At 40.5% G+C, this 12058-nt stretch overlaps 1 long non-coding RNA gene across 1 annotated transcript in view; it reads right to left on the minus strand.

The window, feature by feature from the left end:
* Positions 1 to 12045, minus strand: part of LOC106868571 (uncharacterized) — a 76447-nt gene extending 64402 nt beyond the window's left edge. Inside the window, exon 1 of the long non-coding RNA XR_001409312.2 lies at positions 11829 to 12045. This is a non-coding gene — a long non-coding RNA (uncharacterized LOC106868571). The remainder of the gene's footprint in view (positions 1 to 11828) is intronic.
* Positions 12046 to 12058: the final 13 nt, after the last annotated feature.

The raw sequence follows: 12058 nt of genomic DNA on the forward strand, positions 1-12058 counted from the left end.
CTCTCTCTCTCTCTCTTTCTTGGGACAAATACAACTAGCTTAGCTGCCTACCTACTTAACCCGGCTATCTTTCGTTTTGTTTTGTCTAGAAATTTGTCAACAGCTACCCAGTTATTTTCCATAGACATATCAAAGTGAAAGAGAAAGCTAATGGGCTGTACGTGCATGTTTTTCCTCTGTGTGTATGTGTGCGTGCATACTTGTTTTTGTCTGTGTGTGTGTGTGCATGTGTGCTTATGTGTATGTATGGTCGAGCTCGTTTCTTCTCTTTCTCTGTCCGAACCCCCCCTCCCTCACTGGTGGTACCCTCCGTCATACCTGCAATCTCCTCTCCCTAGACAAATGCTACTAGTTTAGCTGACACCCTACTTAATCTAACATTGGAATATTCATATTTGCAACACCAGTAATGCTTAAATTTAAGTTTTTACGATTTCCATAATGCATATATTTACAACGCCGCTAATACCTACTCCTACCCCCAGTAGAAACAACAATCTTAACACGCTTGAATGTTTGAATGATGTCAGATCGGAAGTGAGAGCAGGTGAATGACAAATGAATGACAACCTCCTTCTTTTCAGGCGCTGAATAATATCTCCCCTTCCCAAGCCTCTCCCCACATTCCTTTCCCAGTTTTCAGAGTTGGCACTGTCAATGCAGGCACACTGAAAGGTAGGTCTAGTGAGATTGTAGAAATGCTTGAAAGGAGAAGTGTCGATGTATGTTGCATACAAGAGGTAAGATGGAGAGGAGCTTCAGCTAGGGTCCTCACAGGCAAGGTACATAGGTATAAAATCTTCTGGCAAGGTAACACGGATGGAGTAGGGGGTGTAGGCATACTCCTTGCAGAGAAATGGGTGGATAAGGTCATAGAGGTTGTCAGGGTATGCGATAGAGTGCTTAGGCTCAGGCTAAGTAGAACAGTACAGCTACAATTATCTCTGCCTATGCCCCACAAGCGGGCCTACCAAATGATCAGAAGGACCATTTTTATGATACCCTCCTACAGGCTACCTCAAAGACGAGTTGCAATGACTTCAGCTTTGCAGCTAGAGATTTTAATGGGCATGTTGGATGGCAATCCAGTATCTTCACTGGTGTACACGGGGGCCATGATATTGGTTCCCGAAACTAAGAGGGAACTAGGCTTTTGGAGTTCTGTGATGCATGTAACCTTTTAATCTGCAACACTAACTTCTGGAAGCCAGACAGCTATCTGATAACCTATCAATCAGGTGACTCTGCTAGCCAGATTTCAACCTCACCGTACAGCGGGACGCAGGGTTGCTCTTAAATACAAAGAGCCTACTGAATGAAGAATATACCCCAAGCATAGACTAGTCATTAGTGACTTTAGACTCGAGGCCAGAAGGATGCCAAGAAACAGACCAATCCCAAAAAGAAGGATTTGGAAGTTTAAGGACCCTTCATATGGTCAGAGATTTAGGGACATCCTAATTGAGAAATTTGATGAGAGGGAGGAGGAGCTACAGACCTCGAACATAGAAGGTAGTTGGAAATTCCTACGGGATAGCTTACTAAGTGCCACAGACCAAGTCTGCAGATGGTGCAAAATCCTTTCCAGACCTAGAGTAACGTGTTGGTGGAATAATACGATAGACAAAGCCATTAGAGCAAAGAAACAGGCCTGGAAAGCCTGGAAGAGTTGGGGTAGCATGGAACTGTACCAGATAGCTAGGAAGGAGGCTGGGCGACAGTTATACATAGCCAAGGGCAAAGCAGATAGCTTTGCCAATGTTCAGCGATGTGAGGACCAAAGAACTGAAGTATTTCGGATTGCAAGATAATGTGTGAGAGAAAATTGCGATGTTACAGGAGAGAAATGTGTCCGCATGGATGATGGTGCACTTGCTTTTAATGATTCTGAAAAGAAAGAGGCTTGGAGAAGCCATTATGAAAGACTGCTGAACGTGGAGAATGAATGGGAGGAAAAGAGCCTGCCAGATGCTGACCCAATAGAGGGACCAGTTATCCGAATAGACAGCACCCTGGTAGATAAAGAAATTAAGGGTATGAAGCCAGGAAAAGCCCCCGGGCCATCAGGAATCACTGCTGAGATGCTTAAAATATCTGGTGGTGTGTGTTATGGCCTAGTCACCCGTATTGTAAACCAAGTAGTTCATGATGGAGTCATACCCAATGACTGGCATAGCAGCACCATAGTCAACTGCTACAAGGGTAAAGGCGATGCTTTAGATAGAAATAACTACAGGGGTATCAAACTGCTGGATCAGGTGATGAAGGTCACGGAGAGGATCATAGCCCAACTAATTAGGGAGAGAGTCTTCTTAGATGAGATCCAGTTCGGTTTTGTGCCAGGTAGAATCACCACTGATGCTATATTCCTGGTAAGGCAACTGCAGGAGAAATATCTAGCCAAAGATAAACCCCTATACTTGGCTTTTGTGGACTTGGAGAAAGCCTTTGACAGGATCCCCCGATCCCTTATCTGGTGGGCGATGCAGAAACTAGGGATTGACGAATAGTTAATAAGGGCTGTACAGGCCCTATACAGAGATGCCGTTGGTAAGGTTAGGGTTGGCAATGAGTATAGGGAAGAATTCCGAGTAGAAGTAGGGGTCCACCAAGGATTAACCCTCAGCCCCCTCTTATTCATCATAGTCCTCCAGGCAATAACAGAGGAATTCAAGACAAGTTGCCCCTGGGAGCTCCTCTATGCTGATGACCTGGCCTTCATAGCAGAATCACTACCAGAACTAGAGAAGAAATTTCAAGTGTGGAAGCAAGGTTTAGAATCGAAGGTCCTTAGAGTCAATGTCGCAAAAACCAAAGTCCTAGTAAGTGGGAAGGCGAATACATCACACACCCCTTCAGGTAGATGGCCATGCTCGATCCGTAGAAAGGGTGTAGATAGAAAATCTATATGATGTACCCAGTGTAAGCTATGGACACATAAGAGGTGCAGCAACATCAAAGGAAGGTTAACCGGGAAGATAGTTTTCGTGTGCGGCAGATGCACAGGGGCAATAAACATCACAGATGCTCAGAAAACAGATTCCATCACATGCCAGGGGGAGAAACTAGAAGTGGTTGATAGCTTCCGCTACCTAGATTACCAAGTCTGTAGTGGGGATGGATGCTCAGAGAGCGTTATCACTAGAATAAGAATAACCTGGGCAAAGTTCAGAAAGCTTCTACCCCTACTGGTGACAAAGGGCCTCTCGCTCAGAGTAAAAGCTAGATTGTACGATGCATGTGTGCGAACTGCTATGTTTCATGGCAGTGAAACATGGGCCGTGACTGCAGAAGATATGCGTAGGCTCGAAAGAAATGAAGCTAGCATGATCCGTTGGATGTATAATGTCAGTGTGCACATACGACAGAGTGTAAGCACCCCGAGAGAAATGTTGGACATAAGAAGCATCGGATGTGGCGTGCAAGAGAGACGTCCGTGCTGGTATGGTCATGTACTACAGATGGATGAGGAGAGCTGTGTGAAGAAGTGCCACTCTCAAACAGTGGAAGGAGGGAAACCCAGGAAGACATGGGATGAGGTGGTGAAGCATGACCCTCCATCGTTGGGCCTCACAGAGGCAATGACGAAAGATCGAGACCTCTGCAGATATGCTGTAACTGAGAAGACCCGGAAAATAATGTGAAATCACACCTGTAGCCCACAGCAGTGTAGCATAAACAGGCCACTCAAAATAGTACTTTTGGATCGTAGGGCGACCTGCTGTGCTTGAGGAGACCTATTGAGTTAATTATATCAACATCAAAATCAAACCAAACCACAATCAAATGGAAATTGTTGTGGATGATGCCAGCGCCGCCTGCCTGGCTCCCCGTACCGGCGAAACGAAAAAGGCACCATCCGAACGTGGTCGATGCCAGGCCCCTCGCCACGACTGGCTCCTGTGCCAGTGGCACGTAAAAAGCACCATCCGAATGTGGCCGATGTCAGCGGCGCCTTGATGGGCTCCCGTGCCGGTGGCACGTAAAAGCACCATCCAAACGTGGTCGATGCCAGCGTCCTCTGACTCCTGTGCCGGTGGCACGTAAAAGGCACCCACTACACTCTCGGAGTGGTTGATGTTAAGAAGGGCATCCAGCTGTAGAAACACTGCCAGATCAGATTGGAGCCTGGTAGCCTCCTGGCTTCCCAGACCCCAGTCGAACCGTCGAACCCATGCCAACATGGAAAACGGACGTTAAACGATGATGATGATGATGATGGAGTCATCTGTTGTCAGCACTTGTCTCAATCATGTCTGGCAGGTTGGGCGGTCAACTAACTTGACTCCTGGTAACTTTATGTTACTAGACTACCCGTGACCCGTTGGGTTACCGGGAAACTCTGAGTTTCTCAGCAATGGAGTTTTGTTTCGAAGGTTTTTTTATTTTCCACGTTTTCACATGTCTTCAACGAATGACATCGAAATCACGCGTAAATGGCTCCTTTCCCCAGAAAAGGAAAGATTTGGCTGCTATTTCTTGCATGCCATGCTACCACGTAACTGGTATTTCGGGTCCTATATCGTAAATAGCAGTTACGTGGTAGTATGGTATGCTAGAAATAGCAGCCAAATCTTTGGAGGTGAAATACGCTGAATGTACTCGAAAAATCCTATGGAAGAAAAAATTCACACCGAGGTTACAAACGGGTTTTTTTAATGAAATATTTACCATACTTTTAAAGTTATTTTCACTTCAAAATATTTTTTAAATATGTCAAAAAAAATTTTTGTAATGATATTCACTTGAAAATAATTTTAAAAAACATTGTCTGTTTAAAGAAGGCTAAAATATAAATACTTACTGTACAAACAGTTTACATTTTTGAAATCACATTCACTTAAAAATATTTCTAAATGATTAAAATATTGTTTAACAAAAGCGAAAATAGAAACATTTACTGTAAAAAAATTCGTATTTTTCCGTTGTCATGTCACTGTGTCTAATAGAAAGATAAGAGTTTCTTTCCTTTCAGGTTGAAGATTATTTTCAGAATATTTTCCCATTATGCACCGTTTTGGGTGTTTATACCGGAAAACCTCTAATATCTTTAAAACTACTTCTCCGATTTACACGAAACTTGTTTTATTCTGTTCATATTAACATTTCAGGGTAAGCTTTAATTCATAGTATTTTCCCATTATGCGCCAGTTTGGCTGGGTAACATTGCAAGCAAGCAAGCAAGATTCAAGCTTACTTTTAATGTATTATAGATAGTTGCTGTCTTCCTCATTCATCAGCCAAATATTTAGTATTTGCTACTCTGTGCTTATCCATAACATTGTTTTGAATTAATCATGCATTATCTTGTAGCCTTGAGATTTTGATGATGTGATTGTTTATTTTTAGAATGACATTGCAGGGTAGGTGTGAGAGGCTTGATCTGGTCAGTTTGAACACAAAATACGGGCCAGATATGACCAGTTTGATTGCCAAAGGGTTAAACTTATATTTTTTAGAATATATATTGAGAGTCATAATGTTTTCCCTTATGGTAGAATAAATATTTTCTGTAGCTTTATTGGGATGTACTTATTTAAAGGTTTAACTAGTTATATATTTAATAAAATCCAATTTCTTATTAAAAACAATTTCAAAGAAAATTATACAGGAGTGGCTGTGTGGTAAGTAGCTTGCTTACCAACCACATGGTTCCGGGTTCAGTCCCACTGCGTGGCACCTTGGGCAAGTGTCTTCTACTATAGCCTCGGGCCAACCAAAGCCTTGTGAGTGGATTTGGTAGACGGAAACTGAAAGAAGCCCGTCGTATATATGTATATATATATGTGTGTGTGTTTGTGTGTTTGTTCCCCCACCATCGCTTGACAACCGATGCTGGTGTGTTTACGTCCCCGTAACTTAGCGGTTCGGCAAAAAGAGACCGATAGAATAAATACTAAGCTTCCAAAGAATAAGTCCTGGGGTCGATTTTCTCGACTAAAAGCGGTGCTCCAGCATGGCCGCAGTCAAATGACTGAAACAAGTAAAAGAGTAAAAGAGTAAATGACCATTTAACTGGCACACCTTGAGTGAGATTGTTGGACAATAACCATAGTCTCAGTTGACCACTCTTGAAATGCAACAGGAAAGTTTAATGATAATTGCTTCTGATAGTAGGAGGTACCTGAGAATTCTATTCCCATGATCCTCTTAAGAATACCATGAAGCGAAAATGGATGGCTGGATGGGTAGAAATTTGAAACTGTTAAATTCATAATCAACATCAGCTCTAAAGAACAAGGGTTTAACATTTGATTTATTGCAGAGATTTTTTTGAGTACTATGAAAATATTTACAATTTTTTTTTTTTTACCAAAACCTGATGGTTTTTAAGTGCGTCGCACCAAAAAAAAATGAGCCGAAATCTCTCTGGAGGGGCTGGTAATGGTGGTGGTGGTGGTAGTGGTGGAGAAGGTAGAAAAAGAATCACAAATTTTTCAAATTATTTTGTTGTAAAAAGATACCCACCAGGTTGTCTGAAAGCTGTGGTGAAAAAATAAAAATTGGAAAAATCTCCATCAAAATGGAGAAAATCTAACTTCTGTAGGAGTCCTTATCCAGAACTCTTCTCTTAGATGCAGGCATTGCTGTGCGGATTCAGAATTCACATTGTAACCACATGGTTTTGAGTTCTAACCCACTGTATGGCACTGGGCAAGTGTCTTGTACTGTAGCCTTGGGCTGACTAGTGTCTTGAGAATGGAGTTGGTAGACAAAAAATATGGAAGCCAACTGTAAAATAATATCAGTTATAAGTATTTGTCTGATTCATGCTAGCATGGTAAAAGAAAATGGATGTAAAACAAAGGTATTCCACACCGGGGGAACATAACTTGAATGTAGACAGCAACAAAACATAATTTAGTAATTTTATTATTTGTTCGTTTTTATATCCTTTTCTCCATGCTAGCATGGATTAAGAATTTATTGTACATGTCTTTGAAGGTACAAAGCTGGTGGGCAATTTCAACAAGAGAAATGGCAGCAATGTCATCACCTGTAACTGAGCAATTTTCAGAGAAATGCTAATGTAAACAAACGCACAGACACCAATACTTGTATGCACTCATACACATGCGTGCATGCATGCATGCATGCATACATACATACATACATACATACATACATACATACATACATACATACATACATACATACATAGGCTCAGGCATGGCTAGATGGTTAAGAAGTTTGTTTCCCAACATATGATTTCAAGTTCAGTCCCTTGTGCAAGTGTCCTCTACTACAGAGTTGGACCAACAAAGTCTTGTGAATGAATTTAGTACATAGAAACTGATAGAAACCTGTCATGTATGTATGTCTCTGTGTCTGTATACATATATATGCACGCGGGTGAGTCAGAAAGTAATGCAATTTTATGCACATGCATACGTACATACATACATTATTGTACACGCCTTTGAAGCTATAAAGCTGGTGGGTAATCTCCCGACAAAGGAAATTACACATACAACATGACTCGAATACAGACATGTTGGCATAAAGGTCTGTTCATTCTTCCACATTATGAATGTTATCCTCTCTAAAAGTTTTGCCATTGACACAAGTCTGGTAAAAGAAATGGTTATCTTTGAATAAATGCGAAGAAACAACCCTTTTTGAAAATACTGTAGCAATAATCAAAAGTAAAATATATACCACGTTCTACAGGGAAATTCTTATGACACTTTAAAAAACCAATGGACGTTGAGCTAGATATACCAGATTGGCTGACGATTGCACGGACTACCCCTTTCCCCAAGAACAAAAAGACCACATGTGACCAAAAACTATAGGCTTATAGCATGCTTGAATATTATGTACAAACTGTATACAGGTTGTCCGAATATGTTTCTCTAAGACCACTGCCAAATAAATGGTGTAATAACTGGTGAACAGGCAGGAGGAAAGAAAGGAATCCGGGGCTGTGCTGAACAACTCTTCAACAAAGCTGTCCTTAAGGAAGCCAAGTTACAATGTCGTAATCTCTTAACAATGTGGTTAGACTATAAGAGGATGATAAAATTACTATACCCTGCCAAAGTACCACTTGCTATAAGTGAATGTCATTGAAAGATTAACCACAATATGGTCCACAGTTATCACTGACAACTACTAAAGGAACACTTATTGTTACAAACAAAAGTAAGCTATCAAGTCTGGTAAAAGAAATGGTTATCTTTGAATGAATGCGAAGAAACAACCCGTTTTGAAAATACTGTAGCAATAATCAGAAGTAAAATATATACCACGTTCTACAGGGAAATTCTTATGACACTTAAAAAAAACAATAGACGTTGAGCTAGACATACCAGCAACACATACTAAAGCAACACTTATTGTTACAAACAGAATTAAGCTATCAACAGGCATATTCCAGGGTAATAGTTTATCTGTAACGTTTGTATTGGTTGTGAACTCCTTGCCAGCCCCGTTGTCAAAATGCTAAGGTTACATGCTGGGGTATGCAGAAAAGAACAGAATTAATGTTACTCACACATTTTTTATTGATGACCTAAAGTTATATTCTGGTAATATGAGCAACATCAGGAGACATTTAGAATTAGTCATACATCCTAGGAGTGGAGTTTGGGCAAGATAAATGCTCATACATGACAGTCAATCGACTTCATGTATGACAGTCGACCAGACTGACAACATGTACATCAGTGGCTTGACTATCTTCCCTATCCCTAATAATGAAAACTACGAGTGTCTCGAAATCGATGAGAATGTTGCCTGCGTCGGTGCTGTGACTGAAGCCAGAATAACAAAAGACTTCAATAGACTCCGGAAAATATGGAACTCGGGGCTGTCTGCACTTAACAAGACCATATATCCCGTTTTTGCAATGCCAGTGTTAGGATATTAGACTGGACACTCGATGAGATATGTATCCCGGACAACACTGGCAACTTCCACATCAATAGTGACACCGACAGAATCTGTGAAACGAAGCGATGGCGGTAGAGGTATAAGGCCATTCCAAACAGCCTTTGAATGTCGTATTGTATCAGTCAGACAACATTCGCTGAATAGTAAAGAAAAACATGAGTACTTTCTATGCATACTCGAAAATGAGAGCTACATCTTCAGAGTTGGAGAATTACTGAGCCGGTACTCTGAAAACACAACTGTCTCATGCGACCCAAAGGAGGCTGAACTGGCCTGCCTAAACAGAAGCTTGGAGGAGAAGTAGGCATCATGCCAGTAAAGAGCAATGCATGGGTACATATCCTGTCAGTTAGAAGATAACAGCATTGACAGGAAAAGTAGCCTCTCCTGGACCTGTGATAGATACATTACATGCCAACTAGAAGGATATGCCCTCGCTATCCAGGAACAGGAGATAGCTACTACATGCCTGATGAACTAGAGAGACAAAGATATCACTAAACCTCCAAGTTGTTATAAAAATGTTGGCTCTACTGTACCAGTGTGGAAGATATCACCCACTTCAACAGCAGCTGCCCCAAAATATTTACAAAATACTACTTGCCCCTGAGGCATGAATAGACGCAAATATAAGGTGTTCAAAAAGTCTCTCCACAGTAAGTATTTTATTGCAAAATGAATATTTATAAGATGGTATAAGACTACAAAAGAATATATTGGTATAAGACTACAAAAGAATATATTGAACTTTACAAGACTTTAAAAAAAAAAACTTTATAAGAGGTGTTGAAAGTGTCCTCCTTCATTTTCAATACATAAGTTGACTATTCTACACATGTTTTGAAAGGAGGCGAACTGGCAGAAACGTTAGCACGCCGGGCGAAATACTTAGCGGTATTTCAGAGTTCAAATTCCGCCGAGGTCCACTTTGCCTTTCATCCTTTCGGGGTCGATTAAATAAGTGCCAGTTACGCAACTGGGGTCGATATAATCGACTTAATCCGTTTGTCTATCCTTGTTGATCCCCTCTGTGTGTAGCCTCTTTTGGGTAGTAGAGAAATAACACATGTTTTGAAATACATCAAGATGATAAAAAAAAAATCACTGCGGAGAGACTTTTTAACACCCTGTACTATCTACAACACTATCCACGAAAAGGATTGCCCTGACGTATACACCAAAAGCATGTCAGAAGCAGCATGTATTCACACCTTACTGGTGGAACAGTCCAATGAAAACAACAATTCGGTGAAGACATAAGACCTGATATTGTTATACGGGGTAAGGAACAAAAGTCATGCACTGTTGTAGAGGTAAGCTGCCAGACTTCATTCACCCGATATAGATAGTAATATTTTTTTCAAGACTGGGAAACATCTATAACATGTAGATATACATTCTGGTATAGACAGTATTCTTTTCTGCCATTGTTAAAGTTTGTGATTAGTGTTCGGCGGAATTATCGAAAGAACATCACTTGCTTTTGCTTTGTCTACTGCCTCTAGTGTTGCATAAGACTTACCGTCGTCTATGGTAAACAAAATCTTGTGGAAGAATATGTAATGTAAGTGATGTATGAAGTGATACACGTATTGTATAAACAATTCCTCATTTGTCCACACTGATCTGGCAACAGTTCCTGTGGATCACAATGGACACCTCCAATGAAATGTTCTTCGTGTTTGATTGGTAGGCAGTGTCTACATAGGGAGAGTTCAGCAGGTGTATCAATATGGGACTCGGAGAGCCAAGGCAGGGTCCTTGGCTTTTTACTGAGTTCCTCTCATCAAAGTTCATTTTAATATTGAGGGGTCCTCTGCCCTTAGGGCCCGAATGCTGTCTTGTTCTGCATTGCTTGATTTCTTTCTAAGGCCCTGCTTACAGCAATCTGAACACGAAGACGCAATACGCTCGCCAATTGCAATGAACTGCAATAAACTCATGTTTATTGTAATCAACCACTGTTATAAGCCATCTTTTCCGCCCGATGTTATAGAAACAACTTCCTTAATCCCTCTTTCATTTACGATGATACTTGGATTCTGTTATATAGTACAACCTATTTCATCCATATAGAATATGCCTTGTACATGTTCATAAATTGGTATAAATTGGTCAATTGTCTGCCGAGTGTATGTTGATGATCTCGTTAAAATTATTGCTTCTAGAGTTCAAATTGCAAGGTTCAAACATTTTAAAAATCACAACCAGAATGCTTCACGAGCTTTATTGTTAATCCTCCAACTTTCAGGTTGTTGAAATTGTTTTGAATGACATATTTATATGCTAAGCTGCAACATTTATCTTGAGATATAATTAGCTGCGAAGATTTTTTTATACGCATGATTAACATCAATCTCTAGAAAAATTCTACATTACGTAAATTGCAATTCATTTCATTGTTAAGAATAAAGGGAACCTAAGGGTTCTGTTTGTGCTTAACAATATAGTGTATTACCATTTGATTAACATAGAAGTCTGTTGTGGACAACGTAGAACGGCTACCGGAGTCACATGAACAGTATCTGCTACAAATTGGAGAATATCTGCAGTCTACCACACTCTCTATTACTTTTGTATTCTTACTGCATCGTGTTTTAAAATGACAGCAAATTCACATGAATTACTTGTGAGCAATATATATAAAGTAAAAGTGTTGGGCCACGAAAGAGGAGGTTTGAGCTTCTGACCAACTCTCCTCACGAACTGCAGTTCGACACTTCTAAAGGCAGTTCATTTTAAAACTAGGCTTGGATTTCAAGGAAACTGGCATGAAACCGAATCAATATATCATGATAAGAGAACATTTTGCTAGACTGCATAATGCAAAAATTGCAATGAAGCTAATTTACTGTGAAAGAAAAGAAACATATCTGTCCTACTTACTCGTATATCTGCTTTTCATTGAAAGTAATTGGTTCATGAGTACTTACCTTTAACAAAATGGTGACGTTCACTATTCGCAGACGGTAGCTGTAAATACTTCCATTACTATAAATTGTTGATTGAACTAGAGGTTCAGCCCTCCAGGGTTTCCTCTTCTGCTGTTACAATCTCAGAAGCTTAGGTATCATGAACTTTGGTTGTGAGAGGAATATAGACGGATACACCTAGAAGGACGGTTTCGCTTAGCTGTTCTAAAGTGTATGATTATGCACAGTAG

The sequence above is a fragment of the Octopus bimaculoides genome, chromosome 1, assembly GCF_001194135.2.
Source record: "Octopus bimaculoides isolate UCB-OBI-ISO-001 chromosome 1, ASM119413v2, whole genome shotgun sequence".
In the NCBI taxonomy this organism is placed as follows: Eukaryota; Metazoa; Mollusca; class Cephalopoda; order Octopoda; family Octopodidae; genus Octopus; species Octopus bimaculoides.